This window comes from Myotis davidii, unplaced genomic scaffold (assembly GCF_000327345.1).
Source record: "Myotis davidii unplaced genomic scaffold, ASM32734v1 scaffold385, whole genome shotgun sequence".
NCBI classification, from domain to species: Eukaryota; Metazoa; Chordata; class Mammalia; order Chiroptera; family Vespertilionidae; genus Myotis; species Myotis davidii.
Genome location: NW_006296096.1, coordinates 960,953 through 971,187, shown reverse-complemented (window position 1 = coordinate 971,187; position 10,235 = coordinate 960,953).

Sequence of the window (10,235 nt, the reverse complement as noted above, 5' to 3'; positions counted from 1 at the left end):
AAAATAAAAATATCCTCGGATGAAAAAATAACAACAAAGCATCAGGTTTTACTAATCTTCAAAAACAAAACTGTGTGTAGAAGAAAATAATGATTCTTTTTCTTTTATGCAAAACAAAAGAATAATATCACGTAGAATTTTTCTGGAGTGTGAAAACACGAGGCGAATTGACAGTACTACAGCAATTTTCTCTTTCAGTGAAAGTTCTTATGAGCCTCTCTGAATCACTCACTACAGAAACTAAACCTTGTTTTGGGCATCCCCATTCCTTGTCACTTTAATTCAGTTATTTAAATGCACAATATAAGTTTCCCTGGCAGATGAGATGCTGATCATGGGAGCAATCTTCTGAGTCAAAACTGAAAAGCAAGTGAGTACTTGTGTATTTTACCATCATTCCAGTTTGTTAAAGAAACTCCTTTGTTTCAAAGCTGCATGAATGATCATCCACAGTCTCTCAAGCCTCTTGTAACAAAGACATCTGCCCACATAGGACATGTTACTGTAATGTGGTAGGCTCATGGGATCAACACCCAAATTATCTACATGTTCATTTTACTTTCAGGTGATAAAAAAAGTTTGCCACAATGAGCCTAACTTGGCTATAAGATGATTTTCTAAGCCTTTTTCATACTTTAAACTCCACACAAAACTCATTTTGCAGTCTTTTGCATTTTCTTCATTGGTTCTGTCCTAAGTAACAGAGAAGTCCTTAGTGTTTTGCCTAAATTAAAATAATAATAATAATTCATTATCTACACAAGTGTGCTGAATCAGACGTGCATTCCGTCACAAAGGCAGAGATTAATTTTATTTGTGTTGTCCATTGCATTTCAAGTTTGTATATGAGCTGCAAGAAATGTACGTACGATGTTTATAGCATTGATAAACATCATCTTGCCTGTATGGACAGCCTTTGGACTCTAAAGCCTAACACAGGAGTAAATTTGGCTATTTTTCATGTCTCCTACCATAGGACTCCCTTAGTCAAGTTACATATATTTAGTTCTTCTAATCTTTTCTCATAAGTCAATCTGTTCAACTCATTAATCTTTCTTGCTCCTTGTCTCTGGTCGTTTACATTTGGTTTACTAAGAAAGTAGCATTTTACTAAAGACTTCCCTCTCTTCTTAATTTCGATTCAAAGGATTATAAACTTCTTCAGAGCAAGAATCATGTTTTCTTGAATTAAAAATGAGTTACAGAAATAAGATGCCTTATTGAAGATAATCTACCATTGTCTTGCCTTATGCTAGCTGACAATGTTTTAAATCATATTAATTAGGAACACTCTATTTGTTGCTTCACACTATAGAGGAGTTGTGTGTGCACTTGCGTGTATGTGTATGTAGTGTGTGTGTGTTGTGTGTGTGTGTGTACTACTACTGAATGCCTTGTGGTAAAATAATTATCTTAAAAGAATTGAGCTACTTTGTCCCAGTGGGAATTATTGTTGTACATGCATCATAACAAGCAGTCCTTGTTTTCCTTTAAAAAAATCATTTGTGTCAAAAGATTTCTGAATTTTCAGTGAAGTAGCATAGCATTCTGTCCATCAAATAATTATAGCCATAATTAACATGTGTTCTTCTCAACTCACTGCTTTGTATAAGATTAAATCCAAAAAGTTTAAATTTGGAGGTAGAATAAAAAAAATGATAAAGTTAAATATAAGACCCTTTATTGAAAATAATTTAAAACCCATGGAGGAAAAAAAAATGCTTTTGTATTCAGAAGGGTGGGGAAGTCTAAGGGACAGAAAAATTTAAAGCAGATTTAGGAACTGGAATTAAAGGAGGATTCATAAGATCCTGACAGATGGAGAAGGGAATGAAAACTTTTAGGTATTGGGGAAATGGCCTATAAAGAAAAATCGAGATGGTTTTAAGTGAAATACTAGAAGGAAGTAGACACAAATTATTCAACAGAACACTAATAATATATCACAGCACAATGAAGACTGCAAAATGTGAATACCAAATCCCAATAAATAATAATGAGAACATAGGCCAGATAATTAAATACCATTTTGGGGGTTCTTGGCTTCAAATTATATGAACAGTTTCCAAGATTTTTCCAGCCCTCAAAATTAAAACTTCAATCTTGAAGGGTATTAAAAAATACCTCTACCAGTAGTTCAGATTAAGATATGAGTAGTTCAGAATTGGCATTAAAAGTACAAAACTGTCCAAAGAAATTGTTAGAAAGGCTTTTTAGTGATAGAATGGAGAGAGCAGACTGGGCCAGAAAGACTTGGCCATGACTCTGCCCTTGGCTCCCTAGGTGGCAACCATTCTGCACGTGGTTTTTTCTCCAGTCTCTTCCTCAAGTCCCCTCATTCTAGTTGCTCTCTCTTGTAATCCTTTTTTAAAAATATATATATTTTATTGATTTTTTACAGAGAGGAAGGGAGAGAGATAGAGAGTTTGAAACATCGATGAGGGAGAAACATAAATCAGCTGCCTCCTGCACATCCCCCTGAGGATGTGCCTGCAACCAAGGTACATGCCCTTGGCCAGAATCGAACCTGGGACCCTTGGGTCCACAGGCCAATGCTCTAGCCACTGAGCCAAACCGGTTAGGGCTCCTGTAATCCTTTTTAAGGTGTGACTTAAAATGACTTAAAAATAAGGCTCCTAGAATGTTACCTACAGAGTAGTTTCAGTTCCGTATCAGTATTAACAGCTCTTGAACAGAAGTTCAACTTTTGTTAATGTAACCCAACACCACACTATTTGTGGGGTAGCCCAAACAATGTTAATAATACCACAAAGTTCACCCACACTCAGTCCCCTGAAGCTATTAACCTTTTCCCTTGCAATACAAGGAAACCACTCCTTTACTATCTCCTTGAGTTTAGGGATTTTATGTTGATCCCAACAACATAGTTGATAACAATAGACCTATTCCATCCTGCTGAGATGAGATTGAGCCCTGATACTATCAACCAACAGACTGTTCATTTACTCCCGTCCTGAAGGCTCTTCTGATCTGACCATCCAACCAGCAGGGCACTCATTGAGAGTGAGGCATATACCATGATCAGGGGTCTTCTGGCAAGAAACCAGAAGTTTTCACTGTTCCATGGATTCATGTAATCAGCATTCTTTAGCGGTAATGCCACAGCTTTCCATGTCATTAACAAATTCCTTGCTGATATCTAAATACATTACAGGTAATGGAGTCCCTTCATCAACCACGTCTGTTACTTTTAATTAAGAAAAGAAATATAAAACATCTTGTATGATGCTTTGGAATCTAAAGAAAATAAATAAAAACTGGTTATAGTTGCATATACCACCTGGGGGGGGGGGCAAACACTGAACAAACTACTGTGCCACAGGTATCTGCTAAAGTCAGAAGTTGATCAAAAAAGCTGATCAAATTTTATCATTGACCAGTCTAGCTGCCTAGACTCCACCAGTAATATAAGTCATGGTTTATTCCTGCAAATCTAGAATTAGAACCAAAAGATGTATGCCTTGCTTCATTTGTCTGAAAACAAAATTTAAGTTTAAAATTTTTAAATATCTCTTAGTAATATCTTATATATTTTATAGTAGTTTTATATAGTTTATGTACATTTATTTTGATTTTAACTTTTCAAAACCCAAGCTGCATTATCTAAATATGATCAATGTTTCTTTTACAAAAATCAAAAAGTAAATACTGTAGACTATAAGTCTAAATAACACAGACTATTTTATGGTTATTTATTGAAAGGGACACAAAACAGGTATATGAGGAAACTGTATTTGCAAGAAAAAGCCAAACATTTCCCTACTATCTCTCTGAATAGTTTACACAGCCTACTTCTTCATTTAAAAATATAGGCCATCCTCCTTAACATTTTGTTTAAAACAGGAAGTTACTCCAGAGCAACAAAACCCACCTCTATAATTACCAACATTTTCCTTTTAGAGATATTTCTCCCAAGGAAAGACAATACATTTTCAGTTCAGGATCCCATTCAAATAAGTTGTCATCATCACAAATTCTAATGTCTGCTTTACTACAGTAGCAGCTGCCAGCAGCTGAGCAAATGCCTCGGCCCATCAGGTTCATAGCGGCCGGTGTCTTTCAATAGAGTTTTAGAGTGGAGACGACATTAGGCTCCAGTACATTCCATACCCTGGGCACAGAAGATAATAGGCGTTTGGCTCTTGTCCTCCCATGGCAGGATCGGGGAGCACATTTATCTCCCGATTACCACAGGAGAGGAAAACTAAATGCGTACTATTTCCCTGGAGCAAAGCTAAAATATTTATTTTTTAGTTTGTCAAATTGTCAAGGGAGTAGACTTTAAAAAAAAAAAGTAAAAATGCAGATAACTGAATAATTCATCACGGATCTATTCAGGAGTGACTTAACATCCTTGCTTTTACTTAAGGTTAGAAAAAAATTCCTCAGCCACTTAGTCTATCGGTCATATCCTCTTATTTACTTGTTATGAGTTGCCAAGTTCCCAGATACAATGCATGTCTTCTCAATGTGTTACAAAAGGACCTACAATATCACTCAATCTGCAGTAAGATCTGACTACAGAATATTGCATTCAGTTTTCAAGATGTTCAATGTTAAATCCTTCTTTCTGTCATAAGTAAGAATTGTTAATACTTAAAATGTCTCCTGGAGCCCTAATCCCGCTCTTACCCAGACTCCTTTAAAGTGTACCCACTCTAAACCAAAGTGTTCTGAAACATACAGGGCGATACAAGGAGAATGCCATTTAGCAATGTTATCATAAAATCTCCCCAGAATTCAAAAAGTAAAGTATCACAAATTAATTGTAATCCATTGGGGATTTCAAATATTCTATAGTTTTAAAATATTCTAATAGAAACTTAAAGCCAAGATGGATAAGATCCCAGCAAACCATATTTATTGAGTGAAGGTGCCATTTGTCTTCCAGGCAAGTAACTAAAGGTCATTTGTTCTTCATGGCAAGTGTTGAAAATAGTTTACATTGAAGGTCTGACTTAAAGGAACAATGTGAAACCCCGCCGGCCTAAAATGACCTTTGTATGCCAGCCCAGATGTCCAAATCTCTTAACAAGCAAGTGGAGCAGTGATGTTTGCACTCTGATTTCCAGTTACTGCAACTCCCTGTTCCTAAATGTCTCTGATGGAGAAATTAGACTCATCTCCTGCGTGTAGATTTCAGTGTACTTGATCAGCTATCGGAACCCCGCATCCAACTTGAATGTCAGACGGAAGAGGGGCAAGTTCCCAAGCTCTCATTTGTCAAATGAGAGGGAAGTTGTTGGAGAGAGAGGCACTTGGTACACTGTTTAGGGTAGGGGGCTGCTTCCATTCCCCGGCGGGCTGAGTGGGTTTCTGTGTAGTTATCCCACACGGGACTGGCAGAAACCCGGCAAAGCCTCCTCAGAGTCTGCCTCCTTCGGAAGAGTGAGGGAATGCCAGAAGAGAATAAAGAGAAAAGAAGAAGAGGCCTACAATTAAGGTTGTAGGCAATTTCACTTCCCTAAAAACCCTTGGGCTTCCAAATACCTGGGGGCTTTAAGGAATTCTTGCTTCCAGATCTTTCAGTAAAATATAGAGTTGTCAAGTGGTAAAAAAATATACATCTGTCCAATTAACACTGACCCATAATCAGGGGTCAAGTTGGCCATATTCCTTGCTGTCCCAAAGACAGGCACCAGGAGGTCTCTTAACACATTGCGTACCGCATAGAAATCTCTAAGACATACGCCAGGGACCGCACGTTTTTGGGCAAACTACACGTTATTTAAATCATCATAATGCACTTTAGGTGTTGTTTTTCAATAATTATAACATTTTTATTTACAAAAACAATTAAACAATTAAAGTTCCTAGTACTTTTTTAACGTATGGTACTGCGTAAAACATTTTCCTCTATGAAGAGGGACCAAACAAAATTTACATAAGTATCTAGATTCGCTCTTTTTTCCATGGGCGTGAACAACGAGAACACTCGTGAGCGGTCCTTAACAGATGGCGCGAGAAACACGAGAAAACTCCTGAGCGGTACGAAATGTGTTAACAGAAAACAAGACTCTGATGGATAAAGAGGGATGCATGTTTCCAGATCATCTGGGGCTGATTTTTCCTTCTGGCTTTTCTAACCACACATTGGAGTTTCTGTCTGTGGGGGGGAAAAAAGCCCACAAATGCACCTAAAACTTTTTCTAACTTTTTTTATTATATTAATACTAGAGGCCCAGTGCACGACATTTGTGCACTGGGGGCGGGGGGTGGTCCCCTCAGCCCAGCCTGCGACCTCTCGCAGTCTGGGACCCCTCAGAGGATGTCCGACTGCCAGCTTAGGGAACGGGTCTAAGCCGGCAGTCAGACATACCCAGAGGAGTCCTTAGCACTGCCACAGAGGTGGGAGAGGCTTCTGCCACCACCACTGCACAGATTCCTGGTCCGGGCACGTGCCCAGGTTGCGGGCTCCATCCCCAGTGATTGGGCGTGCAGGAGGCAGCGGATCAATGATTCTCTTTTATCATTGATGTTTCTATCTCTCTCTCCCTCTCACTTCCTATCTGAAATCAATAAAAATATATTTTAAAAAAATAAAAAGAAAGATAGAAACATCGCTGATGAGAGCAGATCATTGATCAGCTGCCTCCTGCACGCCCCCTACTGGGGACAGAGCTCACAAACCAGGCATGTACCCTGACCGGGAATCAAATCAGGATCTCCTGGTTCATAGGTCAATGCTCAACCACCAATGCTCAACCACCCAGCAACACTGGCCAGATTCTAACGTTTAATGTTATGTAGAAAGACACCTAAATTCCAGTTCACACCATACTGCTCACAGAGACAAAAGCCTAACAGCAAACCTCACTGGGGTTCACAAGTCCTCCTGCAGTTCCTGGCAGACTCTGCCTATCCATGCGCTGCTCTGTCACATTTGGTGGACAAATAATGGCACAGAACACACGTTGCCATCAACAGCCCCGACCATTTGTACCACAGCACAGTTTTCTTCAGGTTCCTCGTTCTATCAATATTCAGGACAAGAAAAGCAACCAGAGCACCTAGAACAAATTCAGATTTTGGTTTGAACTTGTATGGCGTTCTTAATTTATAAATTGCTTCCTGGAATGCTGCCCTTTGGTTTCCCAAGGGTGTTCTTGAGTTGGGCAATCAACATTCAGGGAGAAAAAAAAAAAGGAAAGAGATAGATTGCTTTTATAGTATGCGTACTATGATTTTCCTTTTACTTACTGTACAGTAAATTAGCCTGTTGTCCTTTTTTATGAGGCATTTTCTTTAAAGATGACCATTAGTACTATGCAAGCAGATTTTGAAACAGGTATAAAGCCAGTATGGCTGAGTGTGGCTGAAACCAGAACAGCTATTTTTTTCCACTTACACAGGAAAATTCAGGGAAAAATTGGTTACATGGGCAACTCAGAGTTTCTTTTGGAATGCCTTCATGGAAACTCAGGCTGTATTTGATACACACACCATATTTTTTAATGGTGTCGTGTGGGTGGGTTGGAGACACATGAAGAGCTCCAAAATCCATATAAATATCCAACCTGGGCATGGAGAAACTCTCTCATTTCCTTTTTATTGTCTATTGCTCATTTGCTAACTTACTGGTAGCTTGATACTCTAATATTCCTTTATATACATTTTAACTTAATCGTTAGCACCAAGTCTCTAAAACATGTGGCTAAAAATGCTATTGCTCCCTCAAAAAATATTTTAAAAATAAAAACACACCAAAAGAGCTGCTGCATTTAAAACAAGAGGTAAGATGAGCTTACGCCTATTCTTTTCAGCCCTAAGCCATCCAAGAAAGACACACAAACCAATAAACAATAAACCTAACATCTCTTACTTTCTTTCTCTCTTCATGCCAGGGTTGCTGCCTGGGTGGTAGCCATTCATTCTGGCTTGTGTGCACTTGGAGTGAAGGGACTAGTTAATGGGGAAATTACAGATGGCTCCGTATGGTGGGTTCCCTTATTTACATTTGTGGTAAAACCCAAGGCAACTGATCTGTAACCATGACTTGAATTGAGCCCTTACATGGAAATTTTTCCAGCCTGTGGCAGCACCTAAACAGGCTTTCTGGGAAGGGTGTAGGAACCTACTCTTCCTACGGCAGCCTTTGCCAGAGTACTTTATTATACTAATCATGATTGTCCTGAACAGCCCTCCCACACCCATCCTTAAAGCAATGTTCGCTAGAGTCACATGCTGGTGTCTGGTTAAAAAAAAAAAAAAATTCTCAGGCAATGCAAATTGATAAAGTTTTGGCTCTGAATGTTAGAAATAATATTGAGTCAAAAAGTGAAGATGTACAAAAGTCTTTTGAAGTAGAATAGTAACCAAAGAGGATTAAATTTACTAATATAATCATAAAGAAGAACAAAGGGATAAGGGACTGATGATAGGACAAAAGGATGGTGTATGAAGCTCAGATAAACACTGGAATCACATTCAAATCCAAGGCTGTCCACTGCAGTCAACACTCACGCTAAAAGTACATGATGGAACTCAGTTTACCTTCCCTGCACAGTTTTCCTTCGTGGCATAAGGAAATGCTTTGCCTCACGGCGTTGTAAGGACTTGCTGCTTCACACTCCTCACAGAATTTTATTTTAAGGTCAATTATGAGCTAGCAAGTCACTACACGTTCAGAATGCATTTGCCAAATTAGGAACCCAATGTCTTCACTCCAATTAATTGCTTTGAGGAGATAAGTATAAACAACTTTGGTTAAAGCAAGAACTATAAGCAGATACACACTCTCACCCAATTTTTGGTCATAATGAAATCCTTAAACTCAAACTAGTGAAAAGAGGAAGGAAGGAGTACCATCTGTCTCTCCTTCATGTTAGCCTGTAAGCTTCCTAGTATCAGTACCAACGACAGCTCGACAACCGAAAGAGCTGTTGATGTCGGGAACTAAGTGTCAGGTAATAAAAGAAATAAATGCCTTCTGATTGATTGTCTAGCCTCATTCCCCCTGATTTCAAAGTCCCTGAGAAGATTCATCCTCTTGATGTGAAGCAAAGATAACATTTCCCCCCATAGGAAATATCTTGCCTAAAGGAAAATAAATTGTATACGATGGCACATCCATCTCAGAAGTTTAGTAAAACTGAACACCTGTAAAAAAGTGAAGGATGGGTTCTAGGCCATAGGGGGCAAGACCAGTGATGATTGTGAAAGGATGAAAAGTAATCATTTTATAGACTCTGGTGAAGTTGCTTGAAAAGTCAATGATTCAATCCCCTCAAGTATTAATAGAAACAGATACTCAGGGTTATAATAAACACTTAAAGCCATCTTGTCTCTGGCAAGTGATGCTAAACAATGTTACCATAACCGAATCGCTTCTTGGAGTCTACAAGTAATACTTATGTATTTTGTTCTTGATACTTCTGATGAAAATTGGCCTTTTATGAAAGAATAGGCTGTAAAAGCATATAGATTTATTGCTCTACACAAGGTCTCAGGTGTTGGGTTTAAGATGTAAAGTTTTATGAGTATATTAAAAAACTGTTTTAAGAAATAACACATTGAAATAAAATTCTAATATATATGAATATTGCTATAAAGTAAGAAACATTCAACCTGTAAAGATTTTTTTGTGAGTTTATTTGAGCCAAAGTGTTGACAATTGTCAGGAATCAGAATCTCAACTGTATTGAGATAATGCTCCAGAGAATGACAGTTTTTCACCTTGTTTTATACATTACAATCAAAGGAGACATAAGTGGGTTACATGAAATCCACTGATGATAGATCAGGGAGGTGGGAAAAAGCAAAGTGGGGAAACCTCTGGGATTGGATAAAAAAATAAAATGATAGACACAGGCCTCTTTTACATAGGTGGGTACAGGATAGTCATAGTCAACAATTAACAAGACAACAATAGCAATGAGGGAATCTGTGGTCTGTGCCCTGGCCTCATTTGTTGTGCCCTGAGGCGTCCCGAAAAGGGGAAGTTACAAGTTAGTGTGACATTCCACAGCTATGATACCTTAGATAGAAAAAGACAGTAGGCTCAGTAAAGATGGAAGATGATCTTTGTGAGGGAAGATACTGGCCTGAGACATGACTACCCACTATAAACTGCTTTTCAATGAAAAGGTTTTAATTTCAGACCATCCTTTGTGGTTACTTTAGGTCTGGAGTTTGCAAGGCCACCACTCAGGCCTTCCCTGAGTGAGATTAACAGCCGTGGGCAAACTACGGCCCTCGGCCGGATTGCCCGTGTT